At 37.0% G+C, this 25,633-nt stretch overlaps 1 long non-coding RNA gene across 2 annotated transcripts; it reads left to right on the forward strand.

Moving 5' to 3' along the window:
* The first annotated feature begins 1,966 nt into the window (after positions 1 to 1,966).
* LOC138715664 (uncharacterized) lies at positions 1,967 to 15,429 on the forward strand. 2 transcript variants are annotated; one of them, XR_011336534.1, is made up of 3 exons: positions 1,967 to 2,201; positions 3,305 to 3,465; positions 15,148 to 15,429. It is a non-coding gene; the product is annotated as an uncharacterized lncRNA (long non-coding RNA). The 2 variants fall into 2 exon arrangements; XR_011336535.1 differs by having other exon boundaries at positions 1,967 to 2,183.
* Positions 15,430 to 25,633: the final 10,204 nt, after the last annotated feature.

A 25,633-nucleotide genomic window follows, 5' to 3' on the forward strand; every position in this document is an offset into this window, starting at 1 on the left:
GAAAATGGGAGGCAGTAATGATCAAAATAATTATACCGATTTATTTTTTTAACCAGCAGACGTGCAGCCTTTAAATTTAAAACAAAGATTCACTCATAAAATTGGGTTAGACTATTCATCTCATCTCTCAGAATTGTTTCTAAAATGTATAAGGAAAGTAAAAAATTCAATTTCATGTAGGCTACTCCCTTGAAATAACTTTTTTTTTTCTTCCCCCCGAGCAGAGAGGAGAGAGAAATAAGTCGACGATTTAAAAAATTCACTAAATTATATTTAACTAGAGACGTAGCATTTAAAATGAAGGTTACTCTCTACAATATTGCTTAAACATTCTTAGATTTTTTAAATACCATATCCTAAGGTACTCATGAAAAGGCAGAAGGCAGTGAGAAATCTCATGCCATCCGATCTCGATAAAAGTCGATATCTGGGGATCTTTGCGATCACAGAATACGAATAAGGTATTATTTAGTCCGACTTTGTCCCTAAAGTGGTGGAGTGGGACAAAAATGGATGAAAAATTAAATTAGATATCTTAGAGGTTTTCGAGACGAAAATTACTAATAATACAATTTGTGCGAATTCAATATGCCAGTTTCAGTACTATGAATTATATTTTTAAAAATTAAACATCGGATATCGCACAGGTAACACATGTACAGTATTTAAGGGGGCATGTAACACCTTTTGATAGTAGGCCTATACATTTAGTAAAATCCAAAGTGTAATTTCTACATATTCTGAATGAATGTTGTGCTGGAATTTAATATAGTCATCAGCCAATACCTCTAGATTAATAAACAACTTTTTAGAATCCATAAAATACAGTATTTATTGTGAATGGTAACTATATTTTTCAATTGGTGCAATTTGTGCAGGGAAAATTGTTTATCCGATATTTTGTAGGATTTCGAATATTTTAAAATGCTTTCTTCTCTGTTCTATTCACAATGTGCGTGTGAAGAAATTATTGCCCTTGTAATATCCATTACAATCCTATTTATTATACTCATATAAATCTAACTTCCGCAGCATGCAATTTTACCTAATTAACCAAATTATATTCTGATTCTTAAGAAGAATCGTAATTTTATTAACTTGAATTGTCGCACCACCAGTAGATGATCCCTAGATTATTACTGGACAGATCTTGTATATTGATCTGGTAAGGGTAGGATTATATATGCGCAATGCAATGTTTTTTTCTTGTAATTAAGAATTAATTTAATTTAGAAAATGTAGGAGACGTATTGTAAAATCATTGCGAACGGAAGTCATTTACATTTATTAAAGGTATTCTTTGAGTAGGACTGTACCGTGGTGTGTTTCATAATAAGGATAATTGATATGAGCTGCTGTTATGAAAATATGAACGACTCAGAATGTTATCGCATCTCATTCTCGCAGCTTACACAAACAATATTGGCTCGCCTACTGGAAATGTCATCGAGGTCATCTGCCAAAATCGGTGCCTCCGACTATACCCCACAGGTGTGGACATGATATTGGACATCCATGTGCACGTGTAAGCGAGATTCGAAACAAGGACCAAATCTTCCACGCAGCATCAAACTTACGCATTCAAGCGCTCCATATATCACGGCCGTCAACCGATAAAATTCTTTGCAGAATCGTTTGTTTCATTGCATACTCTTCTCCATGATATCCTCGTTTAGTTATGTAGATACTGACTTTGGAAGGGATATTTTTGCGAGCGATATTAAATGGTTCGTAGAAGCCTAGAGTAGAAGCAAGAAGTTAATCGAGAAATTTCCCCGCGCTGAGCAACAAGGTGACGTCTGTGGGATGCAGTGAATGCACTCACACAAGAAAGATTGACGTCATTCGCGTGGGAGGTCTCGGATTGCTGTCTGATGCAGAAATCTGTCTCTGAGGCTGGAAAACTCGGCCGGGCTATAAATAGACAAGAAAACTCTAGAAGCTTCTCAAACTTAACGTCGTCGGTTGTTTATGTACGCCGTATCAAACACAGATTTTTGTCCAAACTGCATTCTACTGTATTTTTAAAAGTAATGACGGCAGTGAAATTGGCTTTCTATGCCGGAGACCTGGTTCAAATCGCAGCCAGTCTATGAGAAATTTGTGTTGAACAATGATTATGTTATGGGGTATTTTCTCTCTCTTGTTATTATTTCGGCACATCTCTATGGTTCGCATTGATCGTAAGTATACTAACACAGGTAAGACAATTATTAACGGCAAACTTCGTAGCTCAGAAACCTATGACTCGTAGAATGACGTTTAACGATGTACATTCATTCATAGTGTTCTGCAACAAGGGCAGGTCTTTCACTGCAAACCCAGCATTCTCCAGTCTTTCCTATATTCTGCTTTCCTCTTTGTCTCCCCATATGATCCATATATATCTTAATTTCGTCTATTATCTGACCTTCTGCCACGAACTCTTCTCCCGTTCACCATTTCTTCCACTGCATCCTTCAGTAGGCAGTTCCTTCTCAATCAGTGACTCAGCCAATTCCTTTTCCTCTTTCTGATCAGTTTCAGCATCATTCTTTCTTCATCCACTCTTTCCAACAGAGCTTCGTTTTTTATTCTGTCCATTTCACACGCTCCATTTTTCTCATATCCACATTTCAAATACGTGTATTCACTTCGTCGTAATGTCCATGTTTCTGCCCCATATAATGCTACACTCCACACAAAGCAGTTCACTAGTCTCTTCCTTACTTCTTTCACCAGTGGTCCGAGAAGATGCTCCTTTTTTATTAAAAGCTTTCTTTGAACAATACTCAAAATAATGATGCAGAACGGAGGGTTTATTTACACTCTGTCTACAGCAGTGGTACTCATTACGCGGCCCGCGGGCTGCATGCGGCTCTCAAAGACATTTATTGCGGCTCTTGAACTAACATTACTGTTACTGGGTTCTTTTCCTGAGAATTATTTTTTAATTTCTGTAATAATGTGCAACTGGAAAAAAAAAAACGTTAGTTACTGTGCAACATTACTTACAGTGAAGGTGTTCAATAACGACAGTTTCCCCCCCCCCCCCCGCCCGTAAGGTAGTGTTATGTCTCATATGCTTGTAATGTATTGATATAATGACGGGTTATAAACATTTTTTCTTAATAAAGACTACAGTAATGTGCAGTTAACTTTTGATAAGGATCCAAAACATTCTCAATCGATGATAGAAAATCTGAAAATGTTAAAAATATCCGTAATATCTGAACAGAAAGTAATATATTCTAGTCTACAGTATATAAAATCGAATTGACAACAAAAGCATCGTGTCAGGTAGCAGAACTTTTGTCATTTGCAGATACGGACATTGTTAAGGAATGAATATGTGACACTTTATTTCCTAAATTTTCAAATACAGAACAGACTGCAGATGAAATAAAACAACAAATCAACCAGCTCGACATGATTTTGCAGAAGAGTAGCAGAATCCGCCCTTCAACTTCAAAATACCAGTAATATGTAAGTATGAGTTCTGTTACCTTATATTAAAATAATAATAATAATAATAATAATAATAATAATAATAATAATAATAATAATAATAATAATAGCAGCAGTATCTGTAGCAGCAGGTCTAGTAGTGGGGCAAATTATTTAATAATTAAAAATTAGTGTTGTTTTTTGTTTTTGTTTTTGTTTTCGTTTTTAACACTGTGAAATGCATCGGCTATCGGAAAATTGCTATTCTCACTTTTGGCTCGCATCTAATTTCTAGTGAGTATCACTGGTCTACAGGAAGTAGAGATATTTAAAATTATCAGTTCCCTATGTCTTTCAGTAGCTTATTGTCGGTTACTCAAGAGAAAACGAGAGGAAGGAATGTGACATTCTTCATTGTCGCTGCTGATTATTATGAACATCGCTCAGAGAAGTATCCCAGTAGCCAGATTATTACTCAAGCCGAAAACGTTAGTAACAATATGCCTATGGAAATTAAAAACAACTAATTATTTTAATAAAGAATTAATAATCACTTAATCAAGTACGAACTATAGTCTTATGTTTTTTAATGAATAGTATCGCTATTGTGTTACATAATGAAAGCATTCATATCACTAACATTCTTCCGCCTGCCGCCTCGCCTCCCGCTCTTCATCTTGTGAGTAGCAAACAATACGATCTACATATTTTAGACTTTTTATTCCAAAGTGAAACAAGTAGTCAAGAGACTTGGATTTCTATCAATTCGAGGTCGTTTGCAAGAACATAACAATATTATGATCATGTGAATTTCTGATTTTTCTCCATCATAACTACAATATATATTTTCAACGGGAAACCACTACATAGAATCATCATCTCACGAAATCACACTTGGTGACTCCAATAGCAAACGTCTACGAAGAAAGAAAAGTGTAGGCCTATATCTTTTCGATATAGTAGTGTGTATTCTTGTCTCGTTCCTTGTGTGTAGTCCTGTTTAGTCCTCTTTTCTCTCTTGTACATTTACAACTCTGTACAATTTTATTTCATCTCCTGTGTATGGCACGGTATAAATTTCTGTTACCTTACGTATACAGCTTGATCCTGTGTAATATCCCTCGCGTGTATGTATCTATACAATCTATCTCTTTGTATGGCTCTGTATAATTTTATTTAACCTCTTGTGTATGATTCTCTATAATCTTGTCATTTCTTGTGTTTGACTCTATACAACCCTCTTCTCGTCTTTTTTTGTATCGTCCAGTAGGCCTATAGTACTTTCTCAGTTCTTGTGTATGGTTCTCTGAAATCTTATCTCAATTTTTGCGCATGACTCTATGCAGTCCTCTCTCGTCCCTTGTGTAAGGGAGTATACGTTATTATACTCCGTTTCTGGAATCTGTAAAGTTAGTCAGCGCATTTGGGTGGAGATGGAGACAAGCGAATGGGCGGAGCCTAGCAGTGTGTTGCGGGCTGCATCAGCTCGTGGCCGCTAAAGGGTAAGATGCGCGGTGATATCTTGAGTTCAGATAGAAATGATCTCCTTTCTGCAGACGCTCGCAGCGTCGTATCGGTGCGAGATAGGACACACATTGCTTAAAGAAAAATGCTTATTTTAGCATCCTCAATCTGCCATATTCTTCTGTAACATAAGTTCTGAATCACTCTGTATAACCTTGTCCCACATCTTTCGTTTGGTTCTGTATTAACCCGTTCTGTTTCTTATGTATGGTTGTGTACAAGCACAGTATCGCTTCTTCTGTAAGACTCTGTACAAGTCAGCGTTCCTCGGGTCTCATTTGAGGTTTTATTACCGCACAAGCGAGGCTGCTCTTGCTGCGACATACCTCGAGTTCTGTGTGGTGTCTAGACTGCCAACACCCGACCTTGCCCCGCAGGGGTGCCGGCGTACTAGTATTTCTCACGGCTCCCCACGCAGGTACGTGCTCTGCAGACGGCAATGTGCACCATGTACGTACTTCACTTTTAATAGTCTCTTTCAAACTCGAGTAGAGAATTGCATTCCAACCTTCGAAAGCAAACCAATTAAACGAAGTACTAGGCCAGCGCATTTGAATTACATTTTCCAAAGGGCTACTTCCAGTAATTTCACAATAAAATGTATCTAACTTGACCGGGGAACAAAGATACATCAGTTTACTGAAACTAAAATGCAGGCTAAAGGAATTTCTTAAGCTTTTATTTATACACATTTTATGAGCATTTCTGACGTTACAAATCAATTAAAATACAAATAGAGCCAACTATATCGTTTAGGATATTAGTACCTTAGCGCAGTGGCGGCTGATTGACTGAGGCAAATGAGGCCTTACTTGGCTTAACTGAAATCAAATTTTGTGTTTTTATATAATATATTAGTTATTTCAATGAAGCATACATCGCTGTAGAAGTAGCTATTTGAAAACTTTGTGATGTATATAGACCTGTTTTGCAGTAAAATTTGTTCCTCAGGCCAGGATCGCTCGTGTCGGGTCAGGCTTCTGCATTTCGTATGTTTTCGCGGGCTTTGAGGTTGCACTTGAAACGTTCTAGCTGAGGCACAATTCGTCTGGCCTCGTGGCCTGGTCATCTTTCACTCCTCTCATCCATGGGCCGGCATGAAGGGTGGAATGGGATGGGTATAGCAGTCGTGACTTGTCTTCCTAAATAGGTCATAAATAACATACAAATTTGCGCTCTTTGGCAGGCAGAGACCCACATTGTTCTCTCCCTTTATGTCTCAGTTTATGACTTACGTAAGGGTTTTGTACAGTAGTACAGTAGTGAGTAGTGAGTGTGGTCCAATGTTGTTATATGTTTCGGGAAAATATAAACAGAAATGGATGCGAGAAATAATAATGATGTAATTAATTCATTGTTAGAGTGTCCTTTTTCGAGAAGAAATTATATTGAAAGACAGGAAGTTTTAAATAAAGAGATAGCCTACCGAGATACCTATGCCATAGCTGACAATTTTTCTGACAGATAATCTTGAAACGCGAGTTTCTATTGCATCCTGATATGGGCAACATAAATGGTTAAGTGGTAATGTGGTGCAAAATAAACTAAAAAAAAATAAACCTTGTTTGTTGCTGTCAAAGAAAGAAAGAAAGAAAGAAAGATAGAAAGAACAGTGTGTCTACTGAAAGCTTGAGCAATCTGAAAAATATTTCCAAGGGAATTTCAAGAAATGCTTCTTCAGCTAAACATAATATGGAGTGCTTCATCACATTCAAACAATCACTGAAACAAACTCACAGCATAACAACTTATTTGGTGGGTGACATTATTATTTTAATTAATAATAATGATAATAATAATAATAGGCATAATAATACAGTAATAATGGCATTAATAATATAATAACAGTACTAATTAATATCATGAATAAACATTTCCTATCGGAGGCATTTAAACTAGTTGCATCTGGCCTCACCGAGGATTTCGGTCACCGGCCGCTACTGCTTTAGTGTGTGAAGTAGTACATGTACATCTTCGAAAACTCCTATATGTCTATAGAGCAAGCGTCCTCAACCTGGTGCTCGCGAGCACATAGTGCTCCTTTAATGCCATTTGGTGCTCTCGTCATGCGAGTAAAAATGTGCTCGCGAGCACGAATGCTCCTGAGGTCTTTTTTCAATTCAAACTTTGTTGTACGAACAGAAGCAAACAGTGTTCCTATCCATCCATTATAATATGTTAAAGATTTGATAGACCTTCTCGTATTTTATGGTGTACAACCCCTTTCAATTCGGTGTGGACTTAATCAGAAAAATCAAGATCGTTCATGAGAATAATATGGTTGCTCGTACAAAACTTCAGTTAATAGATCTCCAATCCTCCTTAGTGTTGAAATATTTGTTTTAAAAGGAGAAATTCATAGCCTTTGGAGGACAGAAGATACAAAAAGACGCCAAATACTATGTAGTGTTTCTCTCATAAGTTTGGCTATGTTCGGAACAACTAAAACGTTCTGACGTATGAAATACCTCAAGAACAAAGCACGATCACGATTAACTAATTCACATCTGCAGAACTGTTTACATGTAACTACAAGCGACTTCTCCTTGGACATCACTGAAATTCTGAGTAACATTGAAGTTCAAGGAAATCATAACTTTTGTGAGCGTTTTAAAAATTTATTTATTTACTTATTCATATATTTTACTTGTATATATGTTTATTCATATAGGCCTATTAAATCTATTCGATTTCATGGTGCTCGCTCACTTAATATTACATGTGGGTGGTGCTCACTATCTTAAAAAGGTTGAGAACCCCTGCTGTAGAGTGTAGACCTAACTGGCACCAGAAATGCGCAGTACGTTGTCCACCATGCACATGTTGCAAGTCATTGCACTGAAAGTACTACCACAGGTCCATGTTGATTCAAACATGGTGTATATTTTGGTAGTCATTATTGTGATAACTAAGATGTTAATCTTAATCTAATTTCGCTGAGTTCAAACCAAAGGTTTATGTAGTCAGTCAACCTAAGATTCTCCCTCCCATAATTAACTTAACAGAGAAAATACATATTTTAATCTTGAACCTGTCTTCACCATTGCCAAACTAGCCTTTGACTTCTTGCAGGGGTTTTGATGTAATGTCTGAGATCAAGGGCTTCCCAAGGAATTAAAGAAGAATATTCTTGTTTTCTAGATTTATAAATCTTGAATGAACTCAAGTAATTTTTCACCTCACTTATTATATAGTAACTTCTTTGTCAAAAGTAAATTCTAGTATGCAATAATTTATAACCTCAGCATGAGTGATTGACATATTTTTACACTGAATTTCAAGAAGTTAAGATAGAATTTCATACATTTTCCTTGAGCTGGGCCTCGTTGAACTAGTTTGCGTGTATAAATTGTTGTGGAACCCTGTGCTTAGTCTCATAGTGTCATTTTAAGTTACATATACCTCATTGCAGACTAAAACACATTGACTTATTAGGGACACCACAAAGAAGCAAAATTCATCAGTCTAATTTTTCTTAAATTGATGGTTCTGAACTCTGATCATAGGAACCTCAAATAGTTTTTAAAAGATCTTAATTCTGAGCTTCCAGATTCAATTCTTTACACACAGTAACGTTAGTAGCAATATGCTCAAGAATGTGGTAAGCTATAAGGGAGATTACCATCTTCCTTGTAGTATTGGAATGGAATTTATGGGAGGGGAGCACTATGGCCCAGCACTGCGACCTGTTACGATCTACTGCGCTAACCTTCAAGGTAGGCGGATTCCCAAACCCATACCGGCTGACTACACTAAGGTTCGCTGCGTACCCAGATTTCAAGCAAGCCACCCCACTCATCCCTAGGCCAGCCTCCGGCGTTCGGGGAATGCTATAGAATGATGACGAAATGGAGAAATGGTCACGGAATGATGTAGATGCCTAATATGAGGGAAAACGCGAGAATCCCGAGAAAAACTCCAACTGCGACCTTGTCCACCACAAGTGTCACTATATATTTTTCATTGAGGAGACCTGACCGGGACTCGAACCCGGGTCACCTACGTGACAGGCCGGAGATCTGGCCACTCAGCCACCGAAGAGGTTTCCTTGAAATATTAGATATAAATATCAAATTAGGGACCACTTTTTGAATATTTCGTAAGACTCATAGGCCTATACATTTTCAAAGCTTGTTTTCCTTGTTTACATATCGTCGTATCTCAAAGACTTTAAACCTGTTTGGAATGAAAGTGAAAACTTTTTGTGAACTGTCAGTCTGTCATGAGATTTAAGAAACAAACATGAACTCTCAGCCCTACAGGATCACAGAGCAATTGGTAGCTGTACCCTGTCGTCTAAACATTTGCAACTTTAAAAATAATTCTAAGAGTATTGGTTTACGTCATTTTATTTTTATTTCCCTCATTGATCTTTTTTCCGTAAAATATGACATTTCTTAAAAGCAGGTCAGGACAAATGTCTTCACGGCCCGCCTATTAAGAAGATCTGTATGTAGGTATTTGTGATAAAGAGTAATAAATCTTAAATTAAATCTGAAAGCATATTACTTTACCCACATACCAATAGAATACATAGAACTTACAGGGGCAGAATGTCCAGGTTTCTTACTCATCTTACGCAGAAAGAGGGACAAAGAAGGGAAGAACTTTCAATTTTCTCTGACAACTGATTAGACGGAACTGCTTCTTAATTACGTTGTTTCTTCGGAATAGGACGACGTCTGCAGAATTCCACAAATTTTTATTAACGGAACCTGAAGAAATTAACCTGGAAATTTATTTCTTAGAGAAGTTTATACGTTTCCATGATATCCTTTGGATCCGAGTAGCCCTTGCCAGTAGTGTAAGACCAGGCAAAGTTGAGACTTTCATCTCACCATACCCCTGCGGTGGCTGAGTGGTCATATCTTCAGCCTGTCACGCAGGCGGTTCGGATTCGAGTCCTGGTCAGGTCTGGGATTTTTCATTGAAAAATCCATAGTGACACTTGTGGCGGAGAAGGTCGCAGTTGAAGTTTTCCTATATTAGACACCTACATAATTCCGTGACCAGCTCTCCATTTCGTCATCATTACATATGTAGGCCTATTCCCCGAACGCCAGCTGACGACGCAAGGAGGGAGCCGGGCTAGGGACGTGTGGGGTTATCTGCTAGGAACCTGGTATACAACGGACCTTAATGTAGTCAGCCGGTGTGGGTTTGAGAATGCGCCTAGTTTGAGTGTTACCGCAGTAGATCTAATAAGGTCGTAGTGCTGTGTCGTTAAATTCAGTTCATTTAATATCACTATAACTTTTAGAATTGTCCGTAATACATTGTCTCTTACTCAGAAAAGATTATCGGATTTTTTCCGAGAGTAGAAGATAATCATAGTGTGATGTCCTTCTGATGTCAAGGTAACTTCCTGCCTTCTTTATTCCTATGACTACGTGAACGAGCGTTTTAATCTATTTTAAGAAAGTAATTTAAGTGACTGCTTAAGACAATAATTAAATCTACTGCTTTCTTTGGTAACTGCTTTTCTGATATGTTGCATTTATAGATGAGTATGGCTACTGCAGGTGAGACAGTCATATTTATATACTCCTATGAAAGCTGCTTTAAGCTGTACTAGTATAAAAGTAAAATACTCCTACAAAGTAACGTCACAAAATTAAATTGAAACAACTTTATAACTATATTAACACTGTAATTGAACTCCATGACGCTACAGCAACACGAATGGCCATGGTCGAGCCGAGCATCTGCCATCTAGTAGGCGACTGTGTAACTACCAATTGGTACAGAGTGCTGCGTGGTCAATGATGCGAGTCTCCGCAGGAATTTTTCCTATCACGCGGCTGGGTAATTCTCGACACTGTACCCTTGAACAATGTTTGGGTATAACCGGGAGTTTAACTCGAGACTTCCTGGTTCATAGTCAGGCATGCTAATCAGGTAATCACTACACAAAAGAAGCGATGTTTTACATCTATTAAACATTTTTAATTGTTTGATACGTAATATCTACAAAAGATGGGAGTTTTTTATATAGGGTGACTGCACCATTAGTCAGCCTGTTAACAGTACTGTAATACACTAGAGTAGTTTCTGATAAGAAAACCATTTAACATTATTTCCTTTATTAATCACTATTACAAACAAATAGTCTAGTTTTGAAATTTCACATAACATAATATTATAACTACACTTTTTGGACTAAAAATAATACATTTTCCTAGTAGTAACAAATTCTCCAGTATTCGGTCACATAAATCCAGTGTCCAGCCAGTTTGAAACCAGTAGTCAGCCTCTAAACCAGTTTTAAGTTAAATTCAATTTTACTGTTAGAATATGATAAAATAAACATTATACATGTTCTTTCATTATACAGCAATACAAAAAATTAGAATGAATTACAGAAGGCATTTGTGAGGTAGACACTATTGAAACAATATTCCTTTTACAAAAAAGAAAAATCAGCAAAACTGACAGTGAAATTCTTTACCCTCTGCAATATCATACGGCAGTGCATTAAGCTCAGTACACAGTTGTCTTAAATAATTGTCCTCTTCCTGAGATTCATCATTTGGATCAGCATTTGCATCTGCGATGAATGTAGATTTCCTTTTTTCGTCTTTGCTATTTTTCATAAAAGATTTTCGATTCTCCCTCTCCTATTTTCTCTGTTGTTTTAATTTTGTTTCCTCGATTTTGGTAAAGTTCTTTTTATGGAAGAACTCACGCCATGCTGCTGATGAAATAGTACTTGGAACTCTCTCTTTAACAGGTCGTTGCTTTTTTGTATTTGGTAAGGAACCTGGCCAGAACAGATGCTCTTCAAAATTTTGTCCCTCTTGCAATGTCCCTTACCAATGTTTAAATTATTTCGCCGAATCTCAAGCAAAGCTTGCACTAACGTCCTCTCTTCATATTGGTGAATCGGTCGTTGCACCCTTTTAGTCGAAAAAACATTTATTTATAGGCCTATCTGTAAAATGTATATTTAGGGAGCAAGTTGTAGGTAACTTCTCATGAGTCCTACACTATTATTATTACATTATTTTATTTAGATTTTAATATTTGAGATGGTGGCTGACTATAGGTTAATCAAGATACCAATAGTCAGCCTCTATCTGTCTTACTAGGCTGACTACTGGGTTTTATATATTTAAACCAAAATACCATGGTCTGACATTAAAGGCCAGGCTTTAAGCTTGCAGATGACAGAAATTAGTCTTTAAACTCAGTGTGAGCCATAGTTCCAGTAGTCAGCCGCCTAGGCTGACTACTGGCTTCTCTATCTTACTGAAATCTCCTATAGTCAGCTCCATTGAAATACTTAACACTTTTAAAATACAAATACAGTGCTCATTTAACTCTTCTAGAATATTTCAAGTCACTCAATCACTGTTTTAAGTGGCTATGACTTATAATAACGAAATACTGACCTCATAAAAATGACACTGCACGTTGTTCAACGCACAAGAATATCACACAACAACAACATGGTGCTCTTCACAACATGTTTAGAGGCTAACTATTGCTTTATATTTCCCACATCAGAGGTTACTAGAGGTTCGAGGGCAGGACAAAGAATGGCAGAGTACTGGTGAGCCAACAGAATATGTACATATTCTTTTATGTACTTATTTTTTTCATAATTATGCCACGATGACTGACTACTGGGAGGTGGCTGATAATAGGGTGAACTACCCTAGTTTTCACATGTGCTGCATCTGTTCCTCGGACAATATTCAATCGATACTCGATTTCGGTCCATGTACGCGCTACTAGTGTGTCTTGTGTAACTGTACAGACGTGGACAAATTATTAGACTAAAACGTTTTCTTGGAAACATAATATAATTCGTCATATCAACTATCAATATAATTCACAGAGCCTCTATTGTTGTAAATATGATAGTTTATATCTTCTGGTATATTTTTCCAATTGTTAAGTATATTTTTTCTGGCTATGTTGATACTACTGGTGTTTTAATTATATACTACAGAAGATATTCTCCCATGGCCTGCAAGAAGACCGGACATGAACGGAAGTGTAAATCTGTGATCTGTACTGAAGAAGAAAGTGAACAGAAAGAGGCTTACAACATAACATGGATTCATTTAAGCACTGTCTGATATCTGGCTAAATGATGCTGATATTCAAAGAAAGTGTCAAACTTTGGTTTCCAATATCCCTGACAAAATCAACGTGCTAATAAAGAATAAGGGAATGTTCGTAAAATATTAGCAATCTCCAGACTCAATTTTCTGTTCATTATATCTGTGCAAAATGCATTTTTGTTCATTATTTCTATTGATAAATACAGCTTCGTTGCACATATAATTAATTTAGTCTAATAATTTGTCCACGTCTGTAGTTATGACATCTGAGATTCTGTGATGCAAGTACTGATTCTCTCTGACGGGCCTTCTGTTAAGTACAGCTCATAAAGAAAAAGCTGAAAGAATCGGATCTGGTGACTTTGTTGGCCAGGTACATGGACCATTCCGACGTATCCAGCGTCGAGGAAATTATTATCAAGCAGTTATAACGACAATAGTTCGATATGAAGAAACCCACCTTGTTGAAAAAGATCACAGACAAGGTGGTTGAAGATCTAGAAGCTGAGGTAGGACGAATTGTTCTGACATGTCCATATACATAGTCGAGGTCACTGAATTTTCTGCAAAAAATTATTAAATAATGCTGTTTTGAGGCTGGGCCACAGTTCCTTTTGGGAATGTTTCCCTCATATTCTCTCGCTGCATAAGATGGCTCAGAGCCACTTATCTTATCTACATGTTATGGTGATTAACATCCCCGGATACATGTAAGATTGTTACATCTAAAAACATGACTCTGCAAAACAGCATAAAAATCTGTTCTTTTCCCGCAATGCCTGCATAATTTGCACCTCTAATGCGTACATTTTGAGACAACTGTGAAGTAGCCTACTTTGTGGATAGTAACTTCGGAATCTGCAGCTCCTGTGATGCTCTGCGAATTGACTTTGTAGGACTGTGTTGGAATGCTTCCCGTATGGTTTCAGTCTCATTTCCACATACAGATAGTCTTCCTGGGCGTAACGGCCTTTCCACATTGCCGATTTATGTAAACTGTTCATACCACAGGCGCAGTCAAATATTACATCTGAAAGGTGCATTTCGTATTCTTGTACGCTCTCCTAGGTTATGTTGAACATACATCGTGCTTATATCTATATAAACCACTTGGTACAAAAAATCTTTTCTTATAAACTCGTCCTTTTCTAAGCTGAGATTCAAGAATAAGGTCCATGGCCAACATAAATAGTACCATCTTGTGTGTGGTGCACAGAAGGTCCATTAGAGATTGCTAGGACGACTTGTAACACAGAATCACAGTTGCCTAAAAATTGCATACCTACAATTAAAAAAGAAAAAAGGCATGTGGTGCGAACACAGATCGACATCGAGAATCGATTGTATATTGTCCGAGCAACAAATGGCGTATGTGTACGAAGTATTTTGTTTTAATAATTGAAGGGGTCAGAAACAAAGGGATACAAGTGACATTTCTAAAAAAATGAGTTAAATGCATCCAGGGACAGCTAAAGCATAAACAATTTTAGTAACAAAGAGATATATCTTTTAATGACATTATACAATAAAATTTAAAATGAAACTTCACGGAATTTACGAAAGCTTAATCATTTTTAATCACATTTTCTCTAAAGTTATTGAAGTCCACTTATATCCCTTTGCTTCTGATCCCTCAATTGTAAGATTATTTCAATTTAATTTTGTGACGTTACTTTATAAAGTGAATCGGGGGGAGATAACTATCGGGGGAAGATGCTTATATCTTTGTAGTTTCACCTTCTTTCAAGAGAGAACGCCCGCGCATGTCTTCATGATCACTGAGACAGTTGAATAACTGTAGAGTGGAAGCTAACTTATTTTGTCACGCGTTCTTGTTGTGAGAAGAAGAAAAGCAAGAAAACAGCTCATTTTTCTGCTATAAAATAATTGCAAAGGTATGTTAAAATTTTAATACGTTCTTAAATTCGTAATATATGTCAAACCTTTGTAATGGATATTGTAGTAAAGGTTCTAAAGTTTGTATTGTTAACAACCAACGACCTTGTTCCACCATCTTAGGTTGCGTCACAGACTAGGCATCTTACCCCGATACTTGGGGAAGATGATCTTTTTTTTCGGGGTAAGATGGAAATTTATTGCAAGAGTTTTATTTTTTGTTTTATTGTAGGGAATGTGTAAACATTACATAAGATCCTCTGATAGAAGTCAGTGAATTGAGGAGAGTCTTCAACTTGCGATGGAACATGTTAGAACAGAGAGCATGAACTATTTCAGAGCATCACAAGTATACGGGATTCTTTACCGCACCCTTAAACGCGTCCTAAAAGGAATGATGACAAACAAATGTACTGGATTGAATTCATTGTGTGCAAGAAGTGATTTCATGAGTTTTGCACACAGCAATAAAATATCTGCAATGACTGTGTTCCTAAGTAGTGATAAACGAGTGAGAAAGTGTTCTTGAGCTTCAGATTAAGTCAATTTTGTTATATACATGTATCAAACCAAGTTCAGGTAAAATACATATATCAGTAAATGTGTTAATTGCATTTGCCATCTTACCCGACTATCGGGGAGAGATGCTTACAATGCAGGTAAGAAGAAAACCTGTATCTATAAACAAGGTATTTAATGTTTTCTGTTTTGTACCAAAAATATAGTTTCAAAATACCTTCCAGACTTCGATATTTCAATATGAAATTCAAAACTAGATGAACAGTACCGGTACCTTAAATTTTCAATCAAAGAAAAACCCAGGCATCTTCCTCCGATCCACTCTAAACACACTGTAACTCCGATGAGGAAAATACCTTCATTATAGGCTGCAATGCAATTGATTTGAGACAAATGATTACATTCTAGGCTGTTTTGAAAGTTTATATTTAGTTATTTTGAATCAGACGACAGTAGGTTGCAACCAGCGCGTGTGCCCTTCTCCCCACATCCTCTACACGTGTCAGCCGAGTCTGTTTTAGCCTGTCTTCTTTGTCTCAGATATAAGATTAAAAAATTCTGTAAAATTATCTACTCTACCACTGCTATCGATAATGAGCACGAAAAAATGTTAAAAGCGTTTGCATTGCAGAAAAAAATTCATTTACCTGTAATCGCAATTTTTTGTGTGTATAAATAATTCATGGTGTGTAAATTGGGACAAGGCTGGAGTTAAGTAACTCACCTGCCAGTAAGACATCTGCTGCAGCAGTGCCACAGTTTTGTGGGTATAAAACACTTGGCTTCGAGGCCTCGTGATTCCTTAATGGCCTCGATATTACGGAGATCGTATACATAATAAAGATATTATAATAAATCTGGAAAAAGTAATGTATTACTAACGTCTTGCTTCACCAGGAACTGGAATCAAGGTAGTGCGGCATTGTCATGAAAATGTAGAACAGTAAAATTGTTACACAGACTACGAAATGGAATCCATGGGGAAAAGGAAACTCGGTGAACCAGTAACACATGGATATACTGTATTTAGTAATACAATGTACCAACTTACTTTTTGCATACTCTGTGCCTTTTTTTTATCAAATGAGCACATCTTCATAAAATTCGGATAGGTCTACTTTTTGTGGAGTGTATTTTACGTCTTCATATATTTTCAAACTCCTTTCTATTAAGTGACACTCGTACTTTCGGATATTCTGCTAAAATTTAATCGAAAATTATTATCTTTAGCAACTGAAGTGTAAATAAAAATTTCTTTTGATATATTCTCTTATAAATGTAGCTCATGAATTTTTAATAATACTGAGAATGTAATAAAAATTATGTCAAAGTTCAACCTTTCTTTTCTTTGAACTTCTGTAGAGATAGCCCTACTGCCTGAATATAGACATTTCACACACACACACACACACACCACATACAGAGTGGACCATAAGTTATGTCATTAATTTTATGGTGTTATTGTTTGAAATACTTCAAACATTTTGTTTCATGCAATTTTGTTCGTTTTTCCTTCCTTTTCGAAAAAAAAAATTGTTTTATAGGCCTATGAAACATTTCATAGCGTGTTTTGAGAGAGCCATTGATTTAATTCCCAATATGCTCAGTCAATTTAAGAGAGTAGTGTATTTTGATTATGATGATGTCGAAGAGGTGGAAAAATTCAAATATCTTGGAGCAACAGTAACAAATATAAATGACACTCGGGAGGAAATTAAACGCAGAATAAGTATGGGAAATGCCTGTTATTATTCAGTTGAGAAGCTTTTGTCATCTAGTCTGCTGTCAAAAAATCTGAAAGTTAGAATTTATAAAACAGTTATATTAACGGTTGTTTTGTATGGTTGTGAAACTTGGACTCTCACTTTGAGAGAGGAACAAACATTAAGGGTGTTTGAGAATAAGGTTCTTAGGAAAATATTTGGGCTAAGAGGGATGAAGTTACAGGAGAATGGAGAAAGTTACACAGCACAGAACTGCTCGCATTGTATTCTCCACCTGATATAATTAGGAACATTAAATCCAGACTTTTGAGATGGGCAGGACATGTAGCACGTATGGGCGGATCCAGAAGTGCATATATAGTGTTAGTTGGGAGACCGGAGGCAAATAGACCTTTGGGGAGGCCGAGACGTAGACGGGAGGATAATATGAAAATGTATTTGAGAGAGGTGGGATATGATGGTAGAGACTGGATTAATCTTGCTCAGGATAGGGACCAATGACGGGCTAATGTGAGAGCGGTAATGAACCTCCGGGTTCCTTAAAAGCCATAAGTAAGTAAGTAAGTGTATTGTGATGATAAATGATTGAAAGAATTTTAGCTTTGTCTTTTAAATGTGTAGAAATTTGAACTTTGAACGCCGCATTATGAACTTAAACAGGCTATTGTTTTTTTTACATTGGGGAATTTAATTGAAGTGAATTTATTATGGCTGGCAGAGTAACTATCTCATGCCCCCATGTTTTAAAATTGCTACCAGTGCACTTCATTAGAACCAGGCACCCAGCTTCGAAGCCGTTGGCCCCGTGAACTTACAATATATTTATTTTCCCCTATTACCATATTATAGGATTATCTAAGAAATTAGCAAGTCTATAGATGATGATATGTGAATTAATGATGGTTAAATGAGTCCGAGGTCCAACACCGATAATTACCCAGCAATTCTGCTTGAATTGGTTGAGGGAAAAAACCGGAATAAACCCCAACCAGGTAACTTGTCCCAACCAGGATTTAACCCGGGTCCGCTCGTTTCATAGCCAGACGTACTGACCATTACTCAACAGCGGTGGACTTTAAAGCCTTTACTTCGTCTTTTGTGTTAATATTAGCTATACTATATTAGCTATACTAGGCCGCTTTGCTGCATTGTTCAGATGGGAATTTTTAAATGTTGACACTGTTAGTTGCGACATTCTAACCAAAGTCCATGATTTTGAAAATGTGCATGGTCCAAAACTTAAAAGGACTAAAGAACCTTAACATAAAAAAGTTACCTCCCCGTAAACGTCAGTCAGTTATCTTATTCCATTAAAACTCCAAAATCCAATATGAGACTCTACACTAATTTCTCATTTTTTATGTTCGCTTATTAGTACTTGAGGAATAACATGCAACTGAAGCCTAACCTATGTTTTATAGATAAAATAATTATGATATAATTGACATATTATATAAATTAATTTATCCGCACAGAAAGAATTAAAATTTGACATTTAAATTTCATAAAAATTCGAGAGAAAAGCTGGACGGGAGAGAGAATTAATTATAGGCCTATTTCTCTTTCTGCTGCCATCTTCTGTAAGTCGTGTTAATTTTGTTCGCTCACAAAACGTCGTACATTCATTTTCTGACTACGTTATGAGAGAAAGAGACAAAAGACGGGGTAAATGCACCCAAAAGTAAAATGGAGCAGACACAAAACAAAAGTTCAGACCGAAGAGAGGAAACAGGTCAAGAAGCGCACCCATCAAATACGAGACCGTCTCGCTCTTAATTAATCCAAGACGCTGCGCTATACTCTGCAACATTGGTTCTAAACTTGTGACCCGCGATACAACTCCTAATAGTAACTCTTTACAGCTTCTTTTGGACGATAGAGGTTCATCAAAGGCGAAGAGATGGTACGGCGATTATCTTAGAGTGATAACACTGTCATAATAATAATAATAATAATAATAATAATAATAATAATAATAATAATAATAATAATGTATTCCAAGTCGGAGGCTCAAATTTAAATCTCGGCTGCTCCAAGTAAAAAAAAAAACGTGAACACTACGCTTATTTTCTCTGTCGACATTGTCAATTTGATCCTGCATTAATCATCATCAATAATAATAATAATAATAATAATAATAATAATAATAATAATAATAATAATAATAATAATAATGTATTCCACGTCGGAGGCTCAAATTTAAATCTCGGCGGGTCCAAGTAAAAAAAAAAACGTGAACATTACGCTTATTTTCTCTGTCGACATTGTCAATTTGATCCTGCATTAATCATCATCATCAATAATAACAATAATAATAATAATAATAATAATAATAATAATAGATAATTTCACAATTTGGCTTGTTCTATCCTCATTCTTGAGACGGGGTAAATGCACCCAAAAGCAAAACAAAAGTTGAGATATGAAGAAAAGGAAACGGGTCAAGAAGCGCACCCATCAAATACGAGACTGTCTAGCTCTTAATTAAATCCAAGACGCTGCTCTGCAACATTGGTTCTAAACCTATGACTCGCGATACACCTCTTAATGGTAATTCTTTGCAGTATATAAGCTCTTTTTGGGCGATACTGGCTCTTCAAAGGCGAAGATGTGATCATACAATTATCATCCTAGACCAGCCGTGGCGAAAATGTGACTCGCGAGCACATTGTGGGTCGCAATGATAGCTATGCACTCATCTTGCTTCCTACCTCCCCCAACCCACACCCTTTCACTCACTGGAATCAAATTCCGTTCCATTTGTATTTGTCTCTGTCCTGCGAGTGGCGTATCGTAACAATGTCTCTCTCCAAACTATGTACCTCTACAAAAACGGAAGTTTCAAGTAGGATGGGAGGACGCATTTTTTTGATGCCAATATGATGAGAATATTAAATGTATGATTTGTTCACAAGTATTACGAGGAAAATGGATGTATAACATAAAACGGCATTATACTACATGTGACTCATGAAACATTAAAATGTTAAGTGTTATTATTATTTTTATTATTATTATTATCATCATCATCATCATCATCATCATCATCAACATCTCTGTACGTCGATCCTTTTTCAGCAGATGTGCGAATAATGCGGTTAGATCTTCAATTCAAACTCACAGATTTACAGTGTGATGTTAAATGAAAGCTAGATGTAAGGACTTGACAAATGTTGAACTTTTCAAATCTTTGCCAAAAAATAAATATCCGAAGCTTCTTTCTTTGGCTTGCTCTGTTGAAGCCATGTTCGCTACAAGTTACGTTTGTGAAAAATTATTTTCAACAATGAAAATAGTAAAAACCAAATTTAGATCACGACTGATGGACAAATACCTTCGTGATCAACTACGACTGGCAGTAAGTTATACAATTCCTGATTTTGAAACTCTGTCGCAGAGACATTCTGAAGACAGTTAATTTTAGGTTGTGATAATGTGTCCTATGTTTTCTTATTCATTTTTTTCTTCATTACACGTACTAAACATTAATTTCCAACCTTATAATGCCTAAAATTATATTTAAGTGCTTGACGTAAGGAAAATGAAAATCCGTTAATAAGTCAGACAGTTGCTTCACTTCCCTTCGGGTGTCCGCCTCCCTCCATAGGTGCTATACACGTTGCCGTTACACAGTGGCACGGCGCACGATCACGTTTTCGCCACGGCTGTTGTAGATTGATAACACTGTCATAATAGTAGTAGTAGTAGTAGTAGTAGTAGTAGTTGTAATAATAATAATAATAATAACAATAATAATTACAGGAGAATGGAGAAAGTTACACAACGCAGAACTGCACGCATTGTATTCTTCACCTGACATAATTAGGAACATTAAATCCAGACGTTTGAGATGGGCAGGGCATGTAGCACGTATGGGCGAATCCAGAAATGCATATAGAATGTTAGTTGGGAGGCCAGAAAGAAAAGAAAAAGACCTTCGGCGAGACATGCGTAATGTCCTTGTATCGCAAGCGTTCTCAACCTGGTGGTCGCGAGCACTATGGTGCTCTTTTAATGAAACTTGGTGCTCCCGTCATGCGAGTAAAAATTGTTCGCTCCTGAGGTTCTTTCTTCCATTCAAACTTTTAACTTGTCCTTAATACACGAGTCTGAACAAAGGACGATCACGATTAACTAATTCATATCTGTAGGTCTGTTGCGTATAAGCGACTTCTCCTTGGACATCACTGAAATTCTGAGTAACGTTCAAGTTCAAGGATATTGACCTGGTGAGTGTTTTAAAAATTAATTTATTTGTTCATTTATTTGCTTTATTTATGTATTCATATAGACCTATCACCTATTAAACCTATTCTATTTCATGGTGTTTACATAATATTACATGAGGGCGTTGCTCACAATACTCAAAAGGCTGAGAACTCCTGTTGTATGGCGACAACCAGTCATTGCGGACTTCGTTGCAGAGCCACACGGACACGTTGGATATTTTCAGGCGTACGAGCTGTTTTCTGCGGCCCCTCATGTTTCGTATTCACGACTGAACTACACTGAACCATTTGTTCTCCACGGATTTCACCCGCCTGGATATCGTCCTTCTGTCCGGAATAGGTTATGATAGTTTTTTTTTCAACGTCGTAACTCACGCTGCGTGAAAATAACACTATTTCCACGAATATATGCTTCCACTGCTCTGACACAGATCTCCTGCGACCAACTGTTCATGGCTAACAAAATGACAATAATAGTTGTTTTGTTTGGGCAAAACAATTGACAGGAGAATCCATTATTAACTGCATGATTACCAATATAAAATGTACTATTTCCTGCGGCCCATCTTGTATTACCGGTTGCTCTATATGGTTGTGAAACTTGGATTCTCACTTTGAGAGAGGAACAGAGGTTAAGGGTGTTTGAGAATGAGATGCTTAGGAAAATATTTGGGGCTAAGAGGGATGAAGTTACAGGAGAATGCGGGAAGTTACATAACGCAGAACTGCACGCATTGTATTCTCCACCTAACGTAATTAGGAATATTAAATTCAGACGTTTGAGATGGGCAAGGCATGTAGCATGTATGGACGAATCCAGAAATGCTTATAGAATGTTAGTTGGGAGGTCGGAGGGAATTAGACCTTTGGGGAGCCGAGACGTAGATGGGAGGATAATATTAAAATGTATTTGAGGGAGGTAGGATATGATGGTAGAGACTGAATTAGGCCTAATGTTGATCAGGATAGGGACCGATGGGGGGCGGAAATGAACCTTCGGATTCTCTAAAAGTCATTTGTAAGTAGTAATAATAATAATAATAATAATAATAATAATAATAATAATAATAATAATAATAATAATAACTTTTTAGTTGGTTATTTAACGACGCTGTATCAATTAAGGCTATTTAGTGTAGATGGGCTTGGTGATAGCGAGATGGTATTTGGCGAATTGAGGATTTGCCATAGATTACTTGGCATTCGTCTTACGGTTGGGGAAAGCCCAAGCGAGAATCGAACCCGCGCAACTCCGGATCGGCAGGGAAGCGCCTTAACCGACTGAGCTACGCCGGTGGCTAATAATAATAATAATAATAATAATAGTAATAATAATTATAATAATAAGTAATGATAATTTCACAATTTGGCTTGTTCCATCCTCATTCTTAAGAGAATTTTATTGTAAGGTAACAGTAGGCGTTCTTGTGGAGCTCCCTACACCTGTAGTGAGCATTGCTCAAAGTCACCTCTTGAGACACTGCAAGACAAAGCCAGAACATGGTAAGTCTATATGATGCTCAAATTTTCTGTTGAAATTATAAATGGATCTGCGGAATATTTATCTAGGAGTCTTTATCGATTGAGACTAATAAAATTATTATTACTGTTATAATTAATATTAATATTATAAGATATTGGACACACAAAATGAGTTCTAATACCAATTTAGTGAACTGCAATTCTGTAAATATACTGTACTATGTGAAAATTCCCAAAATGTGAGACCTTACTCAGCTGTGACTCATCCACTAAGGACTGTGCCAAATTTCATAAGATAATAATACTAACAATAATACTTATTTACAAATGGCTTTTAAGGAACCCGAAGGTTCATTTCAGCCCTCACATAAGCCCGCCATCAGTCCCTATCCTGTATAAGATTAATCCACTCTCTATCATCATATTCCACCTCCCTAAAAATCCATTTTAATATTATCCTCCCATCTACGTCTCGGCCTCCCCAAAGGTCTATTTCCCTCCGGTCTCCCAACTAACACTCTATATGCATTTCTGGATCCGCCCATACGTGCTACATCCCCTGCCCATCTCAAACGTCTGGATTTAATGTTCCTAATTATGTCAGGTGGAGAATACAATGCGAGCAGTTCTGCGTTGTGTAACTTTCTCCATTCTCCTGTAACTTCATCTCTCTTAGCCCCAAATATTTTTATAAGAACCTTATTCTCAAACATCGTTAATCTCTGTTCCTCTCTCAAAGTGAGAGTCCAAGTTACACAACCATACAAAACAGCCGTTAATATAACTGTTTTATAAATTCTAACTTCCACATTTTTTGTCAGCAGACTAGATGACAAAAGCTTCTCAACCGAATAATAACAGGCATTTCCCATATTTATTCTGCGTTTAATTTCCTCCCGAGTGCCATTTATATTTGTTACTGTTGCTTTAAGATATTTGAATTTTTCCACCTCTTCGAAGGATAAATCTCCAATTTTTATAGTCTGGGAGGATCGATATACTTTGTCTTTTCGGGATTTACTTCCAAACCTATCGTTTTACTTGCTTCAAGTAAAATCGTTTGTGGATTTTCTCCTAACATACTCACGTCATCCGCATAGACAAGAAGCTGATGTAACCTGTTCAATTCCAAACCCTGCCTGTTATCCTGAACTTTCCTAATGGCATATTCTAGAGCGAAGTTAAAAAGTAAAGATGATAGTGCATCTCCTTGCTTTAGCCCACAGTGAATTGGAAAAGCATCAGATAGAAACTGGCCTATACGGACTCTGCTGTAGGTTTCACTGAGACACATTTTATTTAATCGAACTAGGTTCTTGGGAGTACCAAATTCTATAAGAATATCATATAATACTTCTGTCTTAACCGAATCATTTGCTTATAACAATAATAATAATAATAATAATAATAATAATAATAATAATAATAATAATTATTATTATTATTATTATTATTATTATTATTATTATTATTATATCAGTATTATTTGAAATATAATATAAAAATAATATTACTGCTATTACTACTACTGTTGACTGGTTGGCTTTTCGAGTGCTGAACCCTGACGGATCCATGCACTTAAGCTTACATTTCTTTTTACAGCCCTGAAGGGCCAAGTCCGACCAGCCGGCTGCTGGCCTCACGTTCACATGGCGAAACAGAGGTGGACGATCATCCAACCAGAATGGAGGTATCGTGTGGTTAGCACGATGATCCCCGCAGCCGTTATAGCTGGTTTGCTGAACCGGATTTTCGCTACCTATCGTTTAAGCTTACATTGGCCCATTGTAATTATGCCCTACATATTCGACTATTGTTCCAGTCTGATAGATGGCCCGGGTAACATCCATGAATCTGATTCCGACAGATATCCCATTCTGTATTAGCCCAGACGGAGCCAAATCCCATCCCCACACGAGTATGTAAAAAAACGCCAGGGCCCAGAGCCTCAAGCATTACCTGTATCACTTGTATCAGCATTTTATTTTATTTTATTTTATTGGGTTATTTTACGACGCTGTATCAACATCTAGGTTGTTTAGCGTCTGAATGATATGAAGGTGATAATGTCGGTGAAATGAGTCCGGGGTCCAACACCGAAAGTTATCCAGCATTTGCTCGTATTGGGTTGTTGGAAAACCCCGGAAAAAACCTCACCAGGTAACTTGTCCCGACCGGGATTCGAACCCGGGCCACCTGGTTTTGCAGCCAGACGCGCTGACCGTTACTCCACAGGTGTGGACTGTATCAGTATCAGAGACCCGTACTGTTCCCAAGAACTCACTGCAGCCAATTTTTAATTACTACAGATGATAGATGAGATGAAGATTGAGAGTGGTAGTAGAATGAAGGGAAACTAAAGTACCCTGAGAAAAGAAACCTCTACAACGTTTGCTTGGTCTGTAACAAATTTCATCACGACAAGCCCGGGGCTCGAACTGGTCAGCTGGTTGGAAGACCAGCGCACTAACGCTGAACTACATACGCGACTGAAAATGGGTATCGGTTAAGCCGAGAAAAACCAATGAATGAGGTACTTATAATTGGAAACCAACCAATTTTACAAGGGGCCATCATAGTCATATCACTCAATATGTAGGGAATATGCATCCATAGATAGTTGCTAACCACTAGGACCGCTACTATTGTGTTATCACAGACAATGCGAAATAGTACCGGCACAGTCTATTGTTCCTAGTACCCTCACAACTCAAGCTTCGTGACTGTATATACTAGACTGTGGTAATATCACATTTACTCAAAA

Source organism: Periplaneta americana, chromosome 15 (assembly GCF_040183065.1).
Source record: "Periplaneta americana isolate PAMFEO1 chromosome 15, P.americana_PAMFEO1_priV1, whole genome shotgun sequence".
In the NCBI taxonomy this organism is placed as follows: Eukaryota; Metazoa; Arthropoda; class Insecta; order Blattodea; family Blattidae; genus Periplaneta; species Periplaneta americana.